Consider the following 18,704-nt stretch of genomic DNA (forward strand, 5'->3'; position numbering starts at 1 on the left):
CAGGGTATCTTATGCACTATCAAATACAAAGGAAACAGTATCCCTGCTTGTCTCTAAACAAAAGTATGTTTAAGTATAAAATCATAACAGACCTGCAGATTCCACATAAAGACAAGAGGTATTTCCAGCAAAGAACACCTGATTTGAAAGACACATTACATAAAAAGAGCTGTGGGTATAATGAGCAATTTCCAGGGTGAAACAGATGTCTAAGGCCAGTAGAGCTCTACAAACCAATTATGTTTGAGTCTGACAGGAAAAAGGATTAATTGATATATCCATCTTGGAAGTGCTTTCCTGTTTTGTGGGTGTTTTAGCATGGAAATAGGACTGCTCCCTAACTAACTGTCAAACCCCAAAGGAAGACAAAATTTAGATTCCCAGGTCAGATTTTTGAGATCTCTGCCTGTTTTCTTCATTGCCTACTCCAAAAAAAAATTCACAAAAGTCAGAAACACTGTAAGTTTTTGTTGAATCTCTTACACACATCCAAATATACTGGCCACAGACTCCTGCTAAATCTTTGATTAATGATGTACTGGCAACCACAAACATGCTAAAACATTCTAATTATCCTTGCTATTTCATCAGATCTAGATGAGATATACATGCTCTCTGCATTTCCAGGGCACATCTGAAACAGCCTTGAATGAGAATTAAGGAACTGACAGAGATCATGGGAGATACGGGAATATTCAAGCTGTGAATGTATTTGTACTGAAGATTATGAGACAGTTTCTAACTATGAAATTGCTTTCTTCACATGACTAGAATGCCTTCCACTCAGATACTGTTTCACACTATTTGTTCCATCTTTGTTCCGAAAGCAATGACACTTAGCATCATAATAGTCTCCTTTCCAAGATCATTCAAATGACAAACAATTAACATCAATTCCATTTTGAGAAAAAAAAGGAAAACTATTGTTACCCAGAAGGTTTACAGAAAGGAGGAATCTAGCATGTTCTGGACATGGACACCATCCAAGAACAATAATGGCTATGAACTGAAATAAACTTAACAAGAAGTGAATGCTTAGTTCCCTAAAGGAAGGGCAAAGTGACCATGCACATCTTTGCAAAATTAAGTCAGATTAAGCAGCAGTACAGGTGAACCAAGGTCACATCGAGGGGCCAGTGCAGAAGATGCCTATATAGGAAAGAAAGCTGTTTGGTTAGAAGAGTCTCACTCAAGGAAGCAAAAACGCAGAAGAAATATCTATATACATGTAAATATATTTACCCCACAGAAAATGGTAAACACCATGAAACATTGTTAGAAGCCATCCAAAACACAATGAAAAGAAACATTTTTAGAATTTCTTACCTATATGTGATTGCAACTGAAAATGGCACAGTCCTCTAAACCCTTTGGTATAAAAAACATTAAATAGGAATAATCTGAAATAAAAAATTTAAAATTTTATTTCTAGTCCTTCACTGCCTACATAAGGGAGTTAAACATACAGATATTTAATTCCTGGCACATTGGAAAGATTTTTAGATAATGATTTCCTCTATATATAGGCTTTGCTGCTGCAGAGAACAGTATGATTTTCACAGGTATACATTAGCATATAAATATTAAATCTAAGTGATTTGGATTTTTTTCATTTTTTAGGGCAATTTTGGGATTTCATGGCCTTATATGTTCATAAAAAACTCACATTAATGAAAAGGAACCAAAATTCTCTCTAAGAAATAATACCTTGCCCCAAAGAAATGCACAGATATTGAAGACAGAGTGAAAGAAAAAGCTGTCTAGTTCTTAAGAGTTCAGACACTCATTTGTTTTCTCTCCTAATGTTATGTGCCTAAAAATTATTTATAATGGAAGTATTTCCTCTACATTTGTAATGACAGTTTGCCAGAAAAAAAATGGGATGGAATAAAAAGAATTAGTATTGGAATGTTCTGAATGATTAGAATAAATTTTTCAAACTACATACATATCCTTTCTGTTATAGCAGGATGTATCTCAGACCAGACTTTACATATATAGAAAACCTTACCACAGCATTTCCAATAAGATATTAGGAAAAACAGTTCATCACATATGTGGGCAAACTGACAGGCTGTGGAATCTCCATCCTTGAAGATGATCAAAACTCACCTGGACATGGCACTGAGCAATCTGATCTAACTGTAAAGTTCAATCTAACCTCGAAGTTGGCTCTGCTTTGAGCAGAGGCTTAGACCAGATGACCCTAAGAAGTCCCTACTAACCTAATTTATTCTGACTCTATTTTCAACGTCAAGATTTCTAGGTTAAGGACAGAAGAATCTTACAATTCTCAAGGAGCACAGGCTGCAGTTACCATCCTGCTATACCAATTCTTCACTGAGTTCTACCCGCTGTTCATTTGCAAGGCCTGTTTTCAAAGCATATCTTACATTGCATGACCACCTCTCCCTGGCTAGTCATCATTGAGACTCATGTATATTTCCAACCCCTCTAACTTTTTCTATGAGCATCCATCATCTCACACACCTTAAAGTCCTGAAGGAGGAAGGACCCTGATGGAATTTTGCCTGAGCTTCAGTGCTTCTGTCCAATTCTGGTGGAGATGCAATTGGCTGAATGGAGAGCAGAACAGATGTCTCCATGTTGTGGTTCACATGGATGATATGTAGGTGCAGAAGTCAGAAGATCATGAGCTTGAGACTAGCTGAGGAAGTGACAAGCAAGTATGCAAGATAAGAGACATCTGTGTCAAGAGGTAGGAATGATACATATTCATAGGATTTATGCCAATGCTCTCTTCAGCTTTGCTAGAATTTTTATTTTCTTTTTAGCATTGAAGGTCTCATTATATGTAATAAGACAGTTTATTCTTGACTTTGAAAATGACCAATGAACATGATGTGACAGTTACGTTCCTACAAATAATATATTTTATCATCAATGTTCTAGAAACTCCATTAGTTTCCAAAGATTAACCTCATTAGGAAGCAGCTTTAATTTCTAAAGAGAATTATCTGCCAATGTGTTAAATGGGGGTGGGAAGGGAGAATAGACCTCAAGGTACACACTACCATCATCATAATAATGCACTTAATATTAACTATCACTCCAGGGAATGTAAACAAACTTTATTCTAAAGTAAATAGGTTTTCTTTTTTTTTTTTCCTTTTAAAACAGCGAGTGGGCATACAACTGCTAACCTGCCTCCAGTGTGAGAACCACCATAAGATTACTTCTGTTCCACCGATGCTTCTGTACAGTTGGTGTGCAATTCATGTCCGGTTCTGTGCACCTCCTAGGCTTCATTCTTCTACACTGCAGGAGACTCCCATAGTTTTTAACTCCTAACCGGATTATGGGCTATCACATAACCCAGTAGATTTGACCGAGTTAGACTGCTGTGGTTTACACCAGTAGGACTTCATGATCAGTAGTGCTGAGAAAATAGCCTTCCAAAATCCAACCTTTAAGTATTTGCTGTGGAGGGAGCACCTTTGGGCCATTCTTTTTTTTTTTCCTGCTTGTTCTTACTTTTACCTCGCTGCCCCAATTAGACTAAATATGTTTGTAGCGTAAATACTGAAATATCCTAATCAGAGTACCAGTCCTAGCATCATCTGTCATGCCACTCCAAAGTCTTACTCGCTAATTATCTTGAACAGCATATGGAAATAAAGCAGCATAAGGCAAAATAAAAAGTACCACAATTTTATCCAACTCCTTCCTAATGAATTAGTCTTCAGATATCTCCGATGATTTTATTCTTTTAACCTACCATAAGTAAAAAGATTATACAAATGTAACCAGCATGGGCTTTGCTGCCACAGCTTCCTAACCGCAGCATGTGGATGCTTATTAATTAGTGTTTCAAGAAAAGCAAACAAAATTCTCGTTTTAAGAGTCAATATTATGTTTTTCTGTGGAACCTACTGTTTACAAAGTTACTATGGTGTTCTAAAATAATGCAGAGATTGGCTTTCTGATTCAGGTGCATGTGCATGCAAGCACACAAAAAGAGACAGCATTTTCCTTGGCACTGTTGAAGTGTCAGCTCTGGCTTTATTTTATTATCACTGAGGAATATGCTTCTGTGACTTCATCTGACCTTTAAAAGATGTCTGCTATTGCTAATAGCATACTACTCTGAAGCACAGTAAAAAAAAAAGAGACTGACTGCTGGATATGCATAGTACACTCAAGCAAGGAAAGCCTTTTTAACTTCGAACAGTAACAGTCAAACCACTGGAGGCTTGAGGTTCTGTTAAGTACACCACACGGTTGATTACCCAAACCTTTACCAAACCTCCTTGGTCTTCTAACACAGAAGCAAGTCTTTCAAGACCAGATGTGGGAATTTATTTTCTTGCTTTGTTGTGTTTGGTTGGTTTGATTTGATTTTTCCGTGTGGTCCCTCCCAAGTCTGGTCTGGCTAGAATAGGTACCCTTCCATGATGCAGATTTTGCACAAAGGGCCATCATTTAGAACAAGGAAGAGCAGAGTCCGTGAAAATGAACAAATGTGTATTAACTTTAAGAGCTTAACAAAATTGAAAGATCAGAGTCCTGAATGAGTGATTCCAATTAAGAATCTGTGAGAGATTTGACAGTTACTTCAAAACTAATCTGATCTAGGTTTAGTTCAAGGACTTGGTAAAGAACAGAGTCAGTTCTAATTTTAGCTGGACTGATTCACCTATTTGTAATGACTGTCCTACGTGCTCCAATAACACAGTCCTGTGGATCTTATACCCACACTGTTACACAGATGTCAGATTTTTAAGACCCTGAAGAGTTTTTTTTCGCTGACAAACTGGCAGCTTGACCAAGCAGATCTTACTAGCTCCCATTAAGGGCAACATATTGTGGAGATTCCCTAGGGCAAACAATAGGACAGCAGGCAAGACAGTATGTCTCATAAGGAGAACTTAAAATAGCAGCCAACTCAGAATGACGCTTAGCATATACAACAGGTTTACTGTATTAAAGGTAAAGAAAACACCAGTGAGAGTTAAAAGAAAGTAAAGGATTACAGAATACATTTTTGGTGAACACGCAGAAATAGAATTACTACTGATACTATTGTCCACACTACTGAAAAGGCAGCAGCATAAGAATAATCGAAACATCAGCTGAACAGAAAAAAGTCAGAACTGTAGAGTCCAATGCCTTCTTTACATTCTTCCGCTTCATTTAGTTTGGACAAAAATTAGACTTTTACAGAATTAGAAATCAAGAGGGTTTACCCAAAGAACATCTGCAGCAACACTCATCAACCCCCACCCCAAATTCCTAGCCAATGCTTTTTAACATTAGTAGCAAGAAACTCCTTTGCAAGGCATTGAGGACAATCCTGCATGAACATGTTCACTCAGCCAATTATGGTCAAATATTAGTGGTGACTTTTCTGATGTGGGCACCACTGATGATTTATAGAGAGACTATTACTGTAGCAGCGAAACATTTACTAGAAACTGGACTGAGGCCACCAATTCATTTCACACAAGCTATTGAAGCAGTAAAATGTTCTCTTGTCTCATTACTAATTTGAGCCAGTTATTCTGTTCCTTTAAATCAGTGTTTCTCATTAGCCTGTTTGGGGTTCAAAAAGGCTGCTTACAATCTTTGTGACTATTTATAATGCTTTTAAGCACTTGGTTTAGTGTAGCTCATTAAATAAGGGTTAAAGTAATTGAAACATCCCAGTGAAACATACACAGGCCTTTTCTTAAAATTTTTCTCTTGCTATACACTTGAGGCATTTCAAAACAACAAAGGCAGTTTAATAATGCAAACGGTATTGCTGTTATTACTGGCTTTCATCATTCTTTTTGACCATTTATATGAGGAACTGCAAAGAGAAGCCAGCTACAAGTAGTTTGGTACATAGATGCACATCCTTTGTCCACAGAGGGTCACAATCAAACAGCAGCAACAGAAGACCATACATATAAAATGCAGTGGAGCCACCTATTATCTTTAACACTGAGGCACCATGTAATGCTCCATCTAGACCCAAACAACTGAGTCTAAGCATGAAATAGGTCCCTAGACTCCTAATGCAAAAGTTTGAAATTAAGGGAAACAAATTCTTCTTACAGATGAGGGTGTTCTGGAGCCTACAAGAAAAAACAGAGGGACCTTACCTGCTGTATAACCAGTAGCTCTGCAGCTGATTACAGCATTCATCTTGGGTTTGAGAAATCCCAATACAGACCTTTGCTTATTTAAGGATGTGAATCTTAATTTTTTAAAGGAATGTCTTAGCAACTAGATTACAGAATTATTCTCTCCCAAGGTTTCCTGGTGGAGAGATCTCATTATGTATAAATTATTGACTCATTGCAGACTTGAACCTCTTTTGCACATCTCTAGTGGTTGTCTTAACTGTGGACATGGATTCAGTCCCCCTCACTTTTTCCACACTGTATTTAAGTATGTTCATCAAGAACACCTCTGACAGGTAAAAAGCCAAGAATGATTCTGTAACCTGGTGGTTGGAGCATTTTACTAGGTAGGAGCCACCACTTAAGTTGCAGAGCTGTTTGAAGATTTGAATCTGAATCACCCCCATCAAGCGAGCACCCTGGACACTGACCTCTCAGTGACTGTTTCAGGTTGTGCGTTTTCTCATTATAATTATAAATTCCACCCTAAACCTGAAAAGCCTTTCCTGCAGAAACTGGTAATGTACATTTCTATAAAAAAGTGCCTATTGTGACACATATACTAATCAGAAAATTCCAGTCTGACATACCTGCAACTTGTATGTTGGAAACTCATGTTTCTCCAGGCTGGACCTCAGTAAGAGGACACAATTGCTGGTTGGTCTCTGTCTTAAAAATGAGGCTTCTATCAAAAAATTCTCACCTGCTGCCATGGTTCCTCTATCTCTGTATAAATAGGCTACCACAAGAATGTAGGTGTCCCGAGTAAAAAGCTGGCACATATGAGAAATATGATGGCAAATACGATGATGCCACCTTGGGCTAATTCAACCACCTTCCTTCCACTCCTCATTTTAACAAGCACACTCTGATGATCACGTTCCTAAACCCCTTCATCCTCATGCACTGAGGAATACACAGCCTATGGAACTGCCACAAAGAATAATCTCCTATCTCTCTACTGTTAAATTCTTTCTCCCCTACAGCCAAAACCGGGACAGTAGGCCATTCCAAAACTAAAGTTTGCAAGCAAATCAAGGGATACCATTACCTATGTTATATAATTTGCAATATATATTACTGTTTTTTAACATTTGAAGGTGCTTCTGAAGTGGAACTGGTACTTGAAAGGAAATAAATAAACACAGAAAATGTTTTGACCTTTTACTGCCATATTCATAGTCTTAATATTTTAGAATTTTACCTGGGATGTGACTGAGCAGCAGTAAGTACCAAATGAATTACAAATACATACTGGCAGTACAGTGCTTGTGCACAGGAGACAGAACAAGCATTGGCTCAGTAACGGATAACATACATGTATTTCTCATTGGATAAGACGGTCAGACTTTAATCCACAACATTTAATTTCACAGCTGTAAGCATTAAATTTGCTTAAAAATATACTGAACCCCAGTTTGAATTACAATGTTTCAGGAAGGTGCGGTAATCAGATAAGAAACCCCAAACCTCCACTAGGCAAAGTTCAGTCACCATCTGAAAGAGTATTTGCAGAAGATATTTTCTCACTCAAACAGCATACTTCATATGACTCAGGCAATACACCCTTAGTTTATGTTTGTGCTACATTAACCAGTCTCTGAGGACAGCCTCCTGAATCGTATTGTAGCTGCATGAACAGATTTTGTTCCTTGGTAAGACTGTTAAAGAAAAAAAGAAGACTACATAGGTGGGAAGACTGTAGGATAGTAAAATAAGGAAAGGCCCAGGGAAGAGGAGCTTACAGGTAGCTTGTTCCCCACCCTTGCCACAGTTAAGTTTGTTTTTAACACGGCAGCCATATTTTCAAACAGTTCCAACTTAGTCCCATTGAAATCTATGGGGTTACACCAGTTTACACAGTCTGAGGATCTAGCTCCAAGCCTGGTGCTTTTTTTTTTGTTATTGTAAACCATTTCATCTTCACAAATAGCTCATCACCATAAAAGTCTCATATGTGCAGAAATGATCTCATCTCTCTAGCTTTCCATGAACTGTAATTAAATAACTTATAGTAGGAGTCCAGAGGCTCCTGCCTGGTTTTAATTGTGTTTTCATTAAAGTAAGCATTGCTATTGTCCAAGTGAACTGAGAGTTCTGCGGCATGGCCTGAACTGCCTCTGCAGAACTTACATGAACTACAAGCTCCAGCATACCCTAGCTGATCTATTATACTGTAAAGAAATTAAATGCTACAGCTAGTAATGTAGATGATCAATTTTAAAGCTACCTGATTTAGAAGAAAGCAACAACCATAGTTATTTCCTTCTTTTACTTTGGTGCCAAGAGAAATAATCATGCTAAGCCACTACTGAGGAAGGCAGTCTTATGCAACAGACAAATGGCACTTCCAAATACATATACAATTCTCATGTAATGCAGGCACAATACCTTCCTAATAGAGGGGGGCAAAAAAAAGGACGATACTTGAAAAACAAACCTTCCAACTGAAACTTGGCGAAGAAAGCAAGTAGTTTGCACATAAGGTCTAGGCTATGCAGTTTTGGTTTAACATCTGCTGTAAGAGTAGATTTTCCCCTAAAGCCCCTACAGTTATTAATATTGAGAAAATAGGATTATTGTCTGAACAGCACGGAGATGAAAAACTGTTTGTATCTGCAAGCTGTCTGCTTATTTAGAAAGCATTCAAGACTGTTTCTCTTGATAAGACAACATTTGAAGAACAACTTTGGGGAAATGAACCTTTTGGACTATTTTTTAATTTCTCTTCCTCCCTGCAGATGACCTGTGATTTTTTTCTTAAGTGACACAGAGCACATAAATTCTTGCATCTTCCTACCACATGCACGGGAAGGATTTCCAAGAGATTAAATTCAAGGATTCTAATTCATAATATTAGAATAATAACAAAAGATTTGGAGGGCTTCCTACCATGGTAAGCTTGCTCTGAAGTAGATAAAATCAGCCATTGCCATTACGTATAGAGGTAAGTGTCTCTCAGACTGTTTTTATTTCATACCCTGGCTAGAAGAAACTGGAAAACACTTCAAAGGGAAAGTGGATGAAAATACTGGCCCTGATGATGGTTGCTAGGCACCAAGCAATGCTAAGAGGACTACAACAAGCCAAGTTTCAGGCAGATTTAGATATTGTCCTAATGAACATTGAGTGTCATTAAAAGCCAAGGGCTGGTTTAAAGAATTTTGCCCAGCCTATTCAAAAAGGAAAATTATTTCATCTTGGCTTACTCTTCAAAAACAGATACAATATCCATGTAGGTGAACACACTGACAGTTACAAACACACAACTCTTCATACTTAATTCTCACATAAGGGAAGATTACACAGCATTCAAGACTCCTACTGAGCACAAGCTCAGTGGTTCACTTGCAAAGCATCTGCCACAGGATAGGAATCCAAATCCTAACCCACCCATCCTCACTTCACTCCTGGAAGCAGTCACATCTTTGCAGCTCTTGGCTGTACATCCAACCATCTTGGGACCCTACCCACCTTGTGCTGCCTTGCTGGAGGGGATCAGGCCCTCTGCCAACGTGTATGTCAGTCAACATGCTCCCCGAGAGGGACACTTACGTGTGGCAAGTTGTACCATACAAAGAAGCATTTTCAGGGGAGCTGCAATGCCTTTGAGCTCATCTGGCACAAGTCCAGGGTAGAATGTACCTCTCTGTGCCTACTGTAAAACAGACCAGAGGGAATCAAAGAATCATAAAATAATCTAGGTTGGGAAGGACCTCTGGAGGTCATCCGATCCAGCCTCCCACTCAAAGATGGGCTCAAAGCAGACTTCAGGTCTTTAAACAATTCTGTCCTTAAATAGATTCAGTTTCAGAGTTGGAACAGTTTGGGGATTTTTTTTTTTCTTTTTGGCAAGTTCAAATCTTTGATCACAGTTGTTTTTGTGGATGCATGACGTTTCCTCACCCATATCTGCTACTTCTTTTCATGCTTTAGATCTAGAGACTGACTGGAAATAAAATACCCTAAATCATCCCAGATTTTGGAATATAGATCCAAACTTATCAGTTGTTGTCCATCTGTTCAAAGTGCTTCTGTGAACATAATTTGATTCTGGTGCTTTCATTTCCCCCCCCCCCTATATTCTAATTATTATTATAGGTACTTAAATAAAATTAAAAATCAGCAAATTGCCATCGCCCCAATCCAAAAATCTCCAAGCAATCCTGAGCCAGTCAAGGAGCAGATCAAACTGCAAATACACAAAAGACATGAACTCTATTCCAAAAGTTTTATCTTCAGTTGAGGTCATACTAAATTTCTCTATTTAAAAAATGCTTTTAAATGAGCAATTTTCTCAATATTTTCTGCAATACAGAGAATTCTCTAGGTCATCTGCTACTGGGGCAGAAGCCTGTTTATATATTCAGTTGCCTTATATCATATCTTCAGAGCGATTTATTGTTTGTATTTATCTTCCTATCTTTTAATAAATACTATTTTCAGGTTGTGTCATAACTCGTGCTCCAATCTACTAATGGTGTTTGGACAGAATTTCCATTTTTTAAAAGGTTTTTTTAGGCTCCAATGCATTAGTTTTCTTTGCGATTTATTGTGTCAAACTTAGTACTTTTGTTTTGTTATTCAATTTACTCCTGTAGCAATATACGTTTAAATGGCCTTCTCCAGAATGATTTTGTAGTTTAAGATTTTGTAGTCTAAGATTTCTCTTGGTTTTCCATGTAACTTTCAACCACATTTTAACTATTTTTCTTTAAGCCTCAAAATAGCAAAACCATGTAAGTTGCCATCAAAACAACTCTGCTAAAAAAATTAGAGTTCCTTCACTTAATAGCTGAATTACTCTTAGCCCTTTGTAGAGAGGGCTGGTCTATGACCAGGTTGGACAGGGCTCTGAGCAACCTGATCTAGTTAAAGGCATCCCTGCTCACTGCAGGGGAGTTGGACTAGATGACCTCTAAAGGTCCCTTCCAACCCACAGCATTCTATGATTCTATCAATTTCTGCCATTATAAAGTGGTGAAAATTACCATCACTAAAAGAAATAGTTATCACTCTACTACCTCCAGTTTTTCAACCAGTTCTTTGATTAAGTTGTGATCCTGACAGCAGCAGTATTAGCACAGGGAAAAGAAAGAGGTCACAGGGTAGTTGAGAGCAGCAGAGAGGCAGGCACCCTTTTGGACCTGCAGGGACCAGAGCAACTGGAGGACAGGTTGGATTTCATAGGCAAAACTGGAGACAGCTGAATACGGCAATAACTTGGATTCATCCAATGTAAAAGTCATTGCTGTGTCAAGCAATCTGCTCTGCCATTTTGCATGACTGCAGATAACTGCCCCCGGAGCTTGGGCAGTAGCATGCAGAGCATCTGCCAGTAATTCAGCAGCCACATTTCACCACACCAGCATGATTCTCAAGGCAGGTGAGTTTACCTTTCAAACCGAAACAGGCGGCCAAGGGAATGGCACATTATTGCCACCATTTGGCAACTTCTGTGATGCCCTCTCTGGCTCCATCAGCCCCAATAAGAAAGTTCTAAGTCCTCCCTCTTCCTTTTTGTGCTCCAAAGCCAAATATTTATTATGCTGTAAAAAAGTATTTATTTAAAATATGTCCTTATGTCTTATTCGGTCATTTAATATTGGGTTAATTATAATAATTACTTCATGCTTTCGTAATACATTTTAACCTACAGATTAAAATATATTTTTATCTATTAATATATCAAATTAAATCTTAATAGATTTTAACCTATTATCATCTTGTCATTATTTAGATTCTGGCATGATGTGGTATACTTGCACTATTACCTATATTCAATGATATTTGTAACCAAAGCCAAGAATTTGTAAAGAGACTGCTTGAAGTTAGCATTCTACATCTATACTTAGGCATCTAAAGCAGTGGTTTAATTTTCAAAAACGCTGAGCATACAGCTCCTTCTTTAACTTTCAGGATGAAGAATAAAGGCCACTGAAATTTTGATTTTTTTCTAAGAAAGTGTGTTTTTCAAAGTTTATTTTACATGTTTTGCTTTTATTTTTCATGATACAGATAGAAAATTTGACAAGTGAAACAGAAAAGCCTGAGTAAATAAAAACTTTTATATGAATACTGGAATTCATTGCCACAAGAAATGAAGGAGTTCAGAACATCAGCGAGGTTTTAAAAGGAATGCACATGAATAAAGTGTCTTTTAGACACTTTTAGAGCCTAAGCCAACTGGTATGAAGAAAAAACATTTCCTACTCAGATAAGCTTGCACATCAGATAAGCTTGCACATTATAATGGCTTTTCCTCTTCCACTCTTCTATTCAGACACCGTTAGTCCTCTACCAAAGGAAGGAGAGTGAACAAGAAAGCCAGTATCTTTTGTAACGTGGCAATTGCAATGTCCTTATGAAGCACCCTAAAGTTCACTACAGCACTATTCCATGCCCATTTTTAAAATCCCGTGTTCCCACTCTGAAGTTCAAAACTCTCAGGTTGTGCCATATATGGACACAAAAATAGCTATATTCCTCCATGTTCCCACTCTGAAGTTCAAAACTCTCTCTTAGGTTGTACCATATATGGACACAAAAATAGCTATATTCCTCCTTTTGGTCTTAATACCAATGTACAGCCAAGAGTTTATCAAGAATACAAATTTTGACATTCCAGGTCAAAGACAACAATATCCAGACTACTGAATTTCAAGCACAACCACAAGATGAAAGCTCCACCACCCCGCTACTTTGGAAATCAGAGATGAGACTAATAAACTTATCCTAAGAACCCATGTAATATCCAATACAGTCAAATCTTGAATCTAGTCTCATAATTTATACGGACCAGTGGCCAGTTTCTGAAATTTCATAGGAAAGCACAAAATCTCCATCATACCCTTGGATGAGATTAGAAATTAGAAAGTATAGAGATGCAAGGAACTTCACTGATTCCCACAGGCAAACCTCATGTCAAAGTATGTGTCATAATGAAACTGTGATGGTCATTACATTATTGCACTGAAGTCCAACTACCACATTGTTTTTTCAGTAAATCCTACAGTTTAAAATCTTTATAAGCATTTCATGAATTTCTGCACACAATTACACGTGAAGAAAACAAAAATAATTCTGTTGTTAGCAAATATGTTTACCCTTAATAAGATTACATACTGTAAAGTCTATGGAAAACAAAATGAAGATAAATCATGCTCAAGGTGTTCTTCCTTATCCTGGCACATACTTGAAGTTGCCCCTAGTCAATCAGTTAATTTTACCTAATGTAGCTGGAAGAGTGTCAGGCCTGTCAAGGAGATAGACATGCTCACACCTCTTCTCTGCCAGCTGCACAGTTCTTCCAAATGACTTGTCGTGCATGAAGAAAAGACGGAAGAGTCTGCTTTAATCCACTACTGTGTCAGAACATAAAGTCTTCAGGACAGTGACTCACTACAATGACTGAAGTTCAATTATTACATTTTTTATTTTATTTCAATCACTCTATCTAGCAGAAAGCTCTCATTCTCTGTCCTGGTCTTACATCAACATTTTGTATCATGTAAACATGTAATAATAAATCTCCCTCTAAGTTTCAGACTTCAGGAACGGGATGCAGTTTAAAGTGTATCTATCCCATTTGCTGTAAGAGGTTGAGGAAGGGAGGAGAAAGGAGAACTACAAGGGACACAAAATAAGGATGCAGCTTATCTTGATGACTTTATTTCAAACTGCTAGTTACAAACCATTTTGTTCTTAATGGGCACTCTTACTATTTTTTAACAAAGTTATCATAACCCACAGTTCATAAGGAACTGTGCTTCATCCAATCTGGAGTTGTTATCCACCTCTAAAGTATCTGAAGGCAATGACAGACTACTGTCCTCATGCCTATTGTTCCTTCTCTCCAGCTAGGGCACCTTCCTGATTTATTTTTAATTCCAGTACCACAAGATTGGAAACTTTCGGTAAATTAAAAAACATAACCCTTTGGCCACAGTCTCAAACCAACCACTCACAAATTAATTTCCTAATTCTGTAGCTATATCCATAACTCTCGGTGCTTAATCAGTTCTAGTTGTAACAGTTCTCAAACATTAAATCACAAAAAGTAAGGACGTTTAGGCACAAGGAGAACCTGAATACAAAATCTAAGCAGAAATTTTGTAGGAACCAGACTGGGTAATTATACTAGGAATGCTCTTCCCTCCTAATCCTCAGTGAGCCAGCATGGGGCTAGATGCATAAGTTCTGAACACTTGCCAGCAATGTAACATAGTGGAGTCTCATGACATTTATTCTAGGCAGAGGGAGAGGGTCAGTAAAGCCACTTCATGGGGGGTTTTTTGTTTGGTTTGGTTTGGTTTATATTTACTTCATCCTCTTCTGAAAAGTAAATGACATTTTTTCTTCCCTAGCCCTATAATGTTGTCTTACCCATACACAAGCTGAATAAGTACATAGAGTACTTCAAGGAAATTCTAAAATGAAAGCATTCCCATCTCTGCCAATACTCACTTCAAGCCAGCGGTCATGTGTATGATGCTAGCCTTTCAGAATGGTTGATAACTGGAATATTAAACATTATAGAAAGCACAGAGGAGAGGAGGGTCCCACAAGTATGTATCAGCAATACCAAAGTCTTAACTAGCTGTATTCACACTAAGACAAGAAGGAACACCTGCACATGCCACTGGCTGGAACCTCAGGAGCAACAAGCCTAACAGAGCAGGGAAGCAATACCATCTGTCAAATCTCAGCCTGCTTCCTTAAATTTAAATGTGACGTGCAGCAAAGGTGGCACAAGACTTTTACTGTGGGGTATCAGATATTGCAACTATTAAAGATTCATCTTTTGGTGAAAAAAGGAAAAAAAAAAAGCAGCAAAGCAATGTTAAACATGGCCTAAGGATAACACTAGCATCATTTTTTTTCTCTTCACAAAACAAAGAGAATCTGACATGGCCTACAAGCTGTTCTACTGAGAATACTCTAAGATCGTTGGAATAATGTTGCATAATTTCGATTAGAAATTTCTTCCCCATATGTTTTATCTTACATTCATTAGGTGCAGGTGAAAAAATAGCTATCATAATTCAGAACTAATTTTATAAAGCACAAAAAAAATCCAGTGACATTCTTATATTCTCATATATTTTGTTTTGAGGCAGTGATACTTTATTGTACTTCTAGACATGAGAGAGCCTACAGACATGTCGTCTTCCAATTGTACCATTTAAGAAAATGTAGCTTAAAAAAAAAATTTAATGTTACACTGACAGATATATTGCTATGACTGAGTAGTCCTAAACCCCCTCTTCCTGTTTTGGTAGCTTCGCACAGCTTAAGAAACCGAAAATGCTATGTAAACTCACGCATTCTTAAATATAGGCACATAAAGCAGTAATTTGTGATGATACATGCCACTAGCTATGATACATGTCTCTTGCTTCGAGACAGCTCTTGATACTCAAACTCACTCAGATATCAGCTTGTATTGATATCTCTGGTCACATTCAGGAAAAAAAAACCTAGCGCTTTTAAGAACTGTTTGAATTACACAGAATTGCTTCTTCCAAGCACTATGCTGAAAGATTTGGGGCAGGGATCATCTTTTATTCTCTATAATTCCTAGCACAATGGGGTCTGGCCTACCACTAAGGCTCCTAGCAGCTTTGATTCTCTAAATAATTTTACTGCAGTCTAATGGCATAGATGGCACAGATCAATCTGTGCACTACTCTGTGCTGCTAATGCAAATGCTATGTGCTACTCAAGTGTTATTTCACTCTGTGGCTGCACTCACTCAAGATAGCAAACCCGAGAAGACAGCTTCACCTAAATCTGTACTGAAGATATTTTCACAAGGATACACAAAATGCTTCTAGAATCAACTCCAGCCTATTGAAATTCAACCTACTCCTCCAATTCCGAAACTCGTGTCAGAAGCAGACTGCTACTATACTGCTTTCACCTGAAAAGTGATGACCATAGACTCTCCTCCACCCTCCCAAATACACACATAGACATGCTGTCCTAAACAGCAAGCACTGATATATGTTCAGAACTAACATCTTGCCAACCATACCACAAACATTCCTATCAGTAATGGAAGGGATGTAGCACCTCTAAGAGCATCAATATCACTTACAAACAACAAACCAACTCACAATTGCTAACAACTAAGAAAAAAAAAATAATAATAAAAAAATCACTACTTACACATTACCTTGCTTGTGTTATTTGATATAGTTCCATGTTTTTTTTTTTCAGTAAAATTCAAGAAACAAACCACATAATTTATATTGCTAGGGACTCTTTTTCTGCTAGTGACATAATGTAATTTAGAGAGAAAAATAAAAACATTTTCTTCTGCAGTTTTAAATTAGTCTTTTAAAAGGTGGTTATCAGTGTTTATACTCAGAGCTTTCTCAGACCTTATAGTAAGTGTCATTGACATAATTTAGGTCGTATATATTTTTACTGGATTTATTTGTGCTGGTTGAATTAGGACTATCCGTTTAATTCACTTACTGGAAAGTTTCAACTCAAGGATTTTTATAACCATTTTAACCCCTTTGTCCTATGTACTATCAGAGTCTTTTCAAAAGTGCACATTGTGCCTAATAGAACTGAACTGCTTTTCTTCAAATCACTATATTAACTATTATTAAAATGACAAAGACATTGTCATGATACACACACTTATAATCTACAAGAGGAAAATACTATAACACCTCACAGATGATAATTCTATGGGCCCTGTGACCTTCTCTTGACACGGTTAAAATTGTTCTGTTGAAGAAGTGTCAAACAGGAACTGAGCCCTGTCCTAAATTCAGGTACCCAACACAAATGCTGGAAGTGAAAGCAAATGTGGTAAAACAATTAACATACCTCATTTCCTCAGTAGTTGTGACTGGATGATTATTTTTTCATGACAGTTTTATACTTCAAAAAGTTGTGAAAATGGGAATACATAACAAGAAAGGTTCTGGTCAGATTTCTAGGCCATAAAAAAAAAAACCAAACCAAAAAAGCAGCTTCATCAACATTTTCACGTAAGGATTGAACCTAGGGTATGTTCAGGAAGAGGATGTGGTGACCTGAAAAGTCATTATAGGGCCCTCTTGATCCTATGAGATGCATTCCTATGTTTCTGTCTTGTTTTGAATCTGAGATTCCCAAAAGTTCACTGATCCAGAAAGTGGTCCATGCTAATCAACCTCCCCATATGCTGATACAGAGGGAAGAATGGCCAATTAGAAATCAAGTAGATCCAACCACAGATTGTATAACACAGCAGTTTTGCTTTGCCCATCTTTCAAAATTCAGAACTGCAATTGCAAGTTTCACTAGACTACTTAAACATCCTCAGATGATCAGTAGCAACCACTAGTGGTCCATAAAAGAAACCTTATCAACAAAAGATAAGTTTAACAGCAAAATTTAACAGAAGCATGTCTATAGAGAAAAGGATCTTGATTTGGAAATGTCTGGATTCTAACAGCATCCTGGTGATATATTAGTGTGCTAAAAAAACAAAACAAACCAAACCATTTTCAGCTTCTTTTTATTGGCTTTCAGAATAATTTTGCTGAACTCTCTTCCTAGAGAATCTGAGAAGTGCCAAAAACAAATGCAAAACCAGCAGGATATTTTCCAACATAAAGAGTCAGCATCCAGATCTGCGATTCACACAACAGTAGAGACTGACCTAGATGCCACAGGGCTCATCCCAGGCTAGTTCCCAAGCCCAGAGACATTCCCTTTCATTACAAATATAGAGTGAATGCAGTTGCCTCAAAGTTTTTACATACCCAGTTCTGCATGGGCTACAGTATGACCTCTGCACAGTTAGTAAATTGGCTAAGCCACCTTGGAAAAGCGTCAAACTGGTAACGTGCTTCCCCTATGTAGAGAGTGAAAAGACTAAAAGGGAAGCAGATACCTTGTTAAAAACGGGTAGAATACCCCCACATGATTAGAGCTGGCATTTGTTGATACTGCACTCAAGTAGTAAGCAGAGCCTGTGCCTGTAAGCTGTCTGCTAAGGAAGTTTCCCAATCTGGAACTTTATTGGAAAGACTGAGAGGATTCTGTTCAGGCAAGGTTTCTGAGGCCTTAGAGAGATCCATTTTTCTGGTATCTGGGACATTTATATCTGGACTCAAACTTGCTAGGGAATTGATGAAAATAGGGACAGTATCTAGACCGTGCTGCTAGGTCTGTTTTCCTTTGAGAGAGGCTGAAATGTCTTGGGTCCTGCCATCTCCTTTATAGTCCTTGTATGTGACTCTCCACTGAAAACTCCTTGAAATAAAGCCACTGAAGGAGATCATGAACAGAAAAAAATATGACACAAGTCTGATGGTGAGTTTTCAGCTTCTTTGTGACATTACATTGCCAAGATTCTAATGTAGGATTTGTGGCATCACTTCACATACCTCCAATTTCAATTGCTTAACTTCAGTGTGAAAACAAAATTAGATTACAAAAGATATGTTTTGAATAGAGAGCTATACTCACAAATGAACAAACCAACACTGTGATACTACGTGCCTCCCTCCCCCCCCAATTTCTAGCTGAGAGTGCCTTTTCAGCTTAATACCACTCTTCCAACTCTCT

At 37.7% G+C, this 18,704-nt stretch overlaps 1 protein-coding gene across 1 annotated transcript in view; it reads right to left on the reverse strand.

Moving 5' to 3' along the window:
• Positions 1-18,704, reverse strand: part of CACNA1C (calcium voltage-gated channel subunit alpha1 C) — a 489,781-nt gene that overhangs the window by 375,012 nt on the left and 96,065 nt on the right. The gene's annotated exons all lie outside the window — the stretch shown is intronic.

Source organism: Egretta garzetta, unplaced genomic scaffold, assembly GCF_000687185.1.
Source record: "Egretta garzetta isolate BGI_Z169 unplaced genomic scaffold, ASM68718v1 scaffold511, whole genome shotgun sequence".
Taxonomy (NCBI): Eukaryota; Metazoa; Chordata; class Aves; order Pelecaniformes; family Ardeidae; genus Egretta; species Egretta garzetta.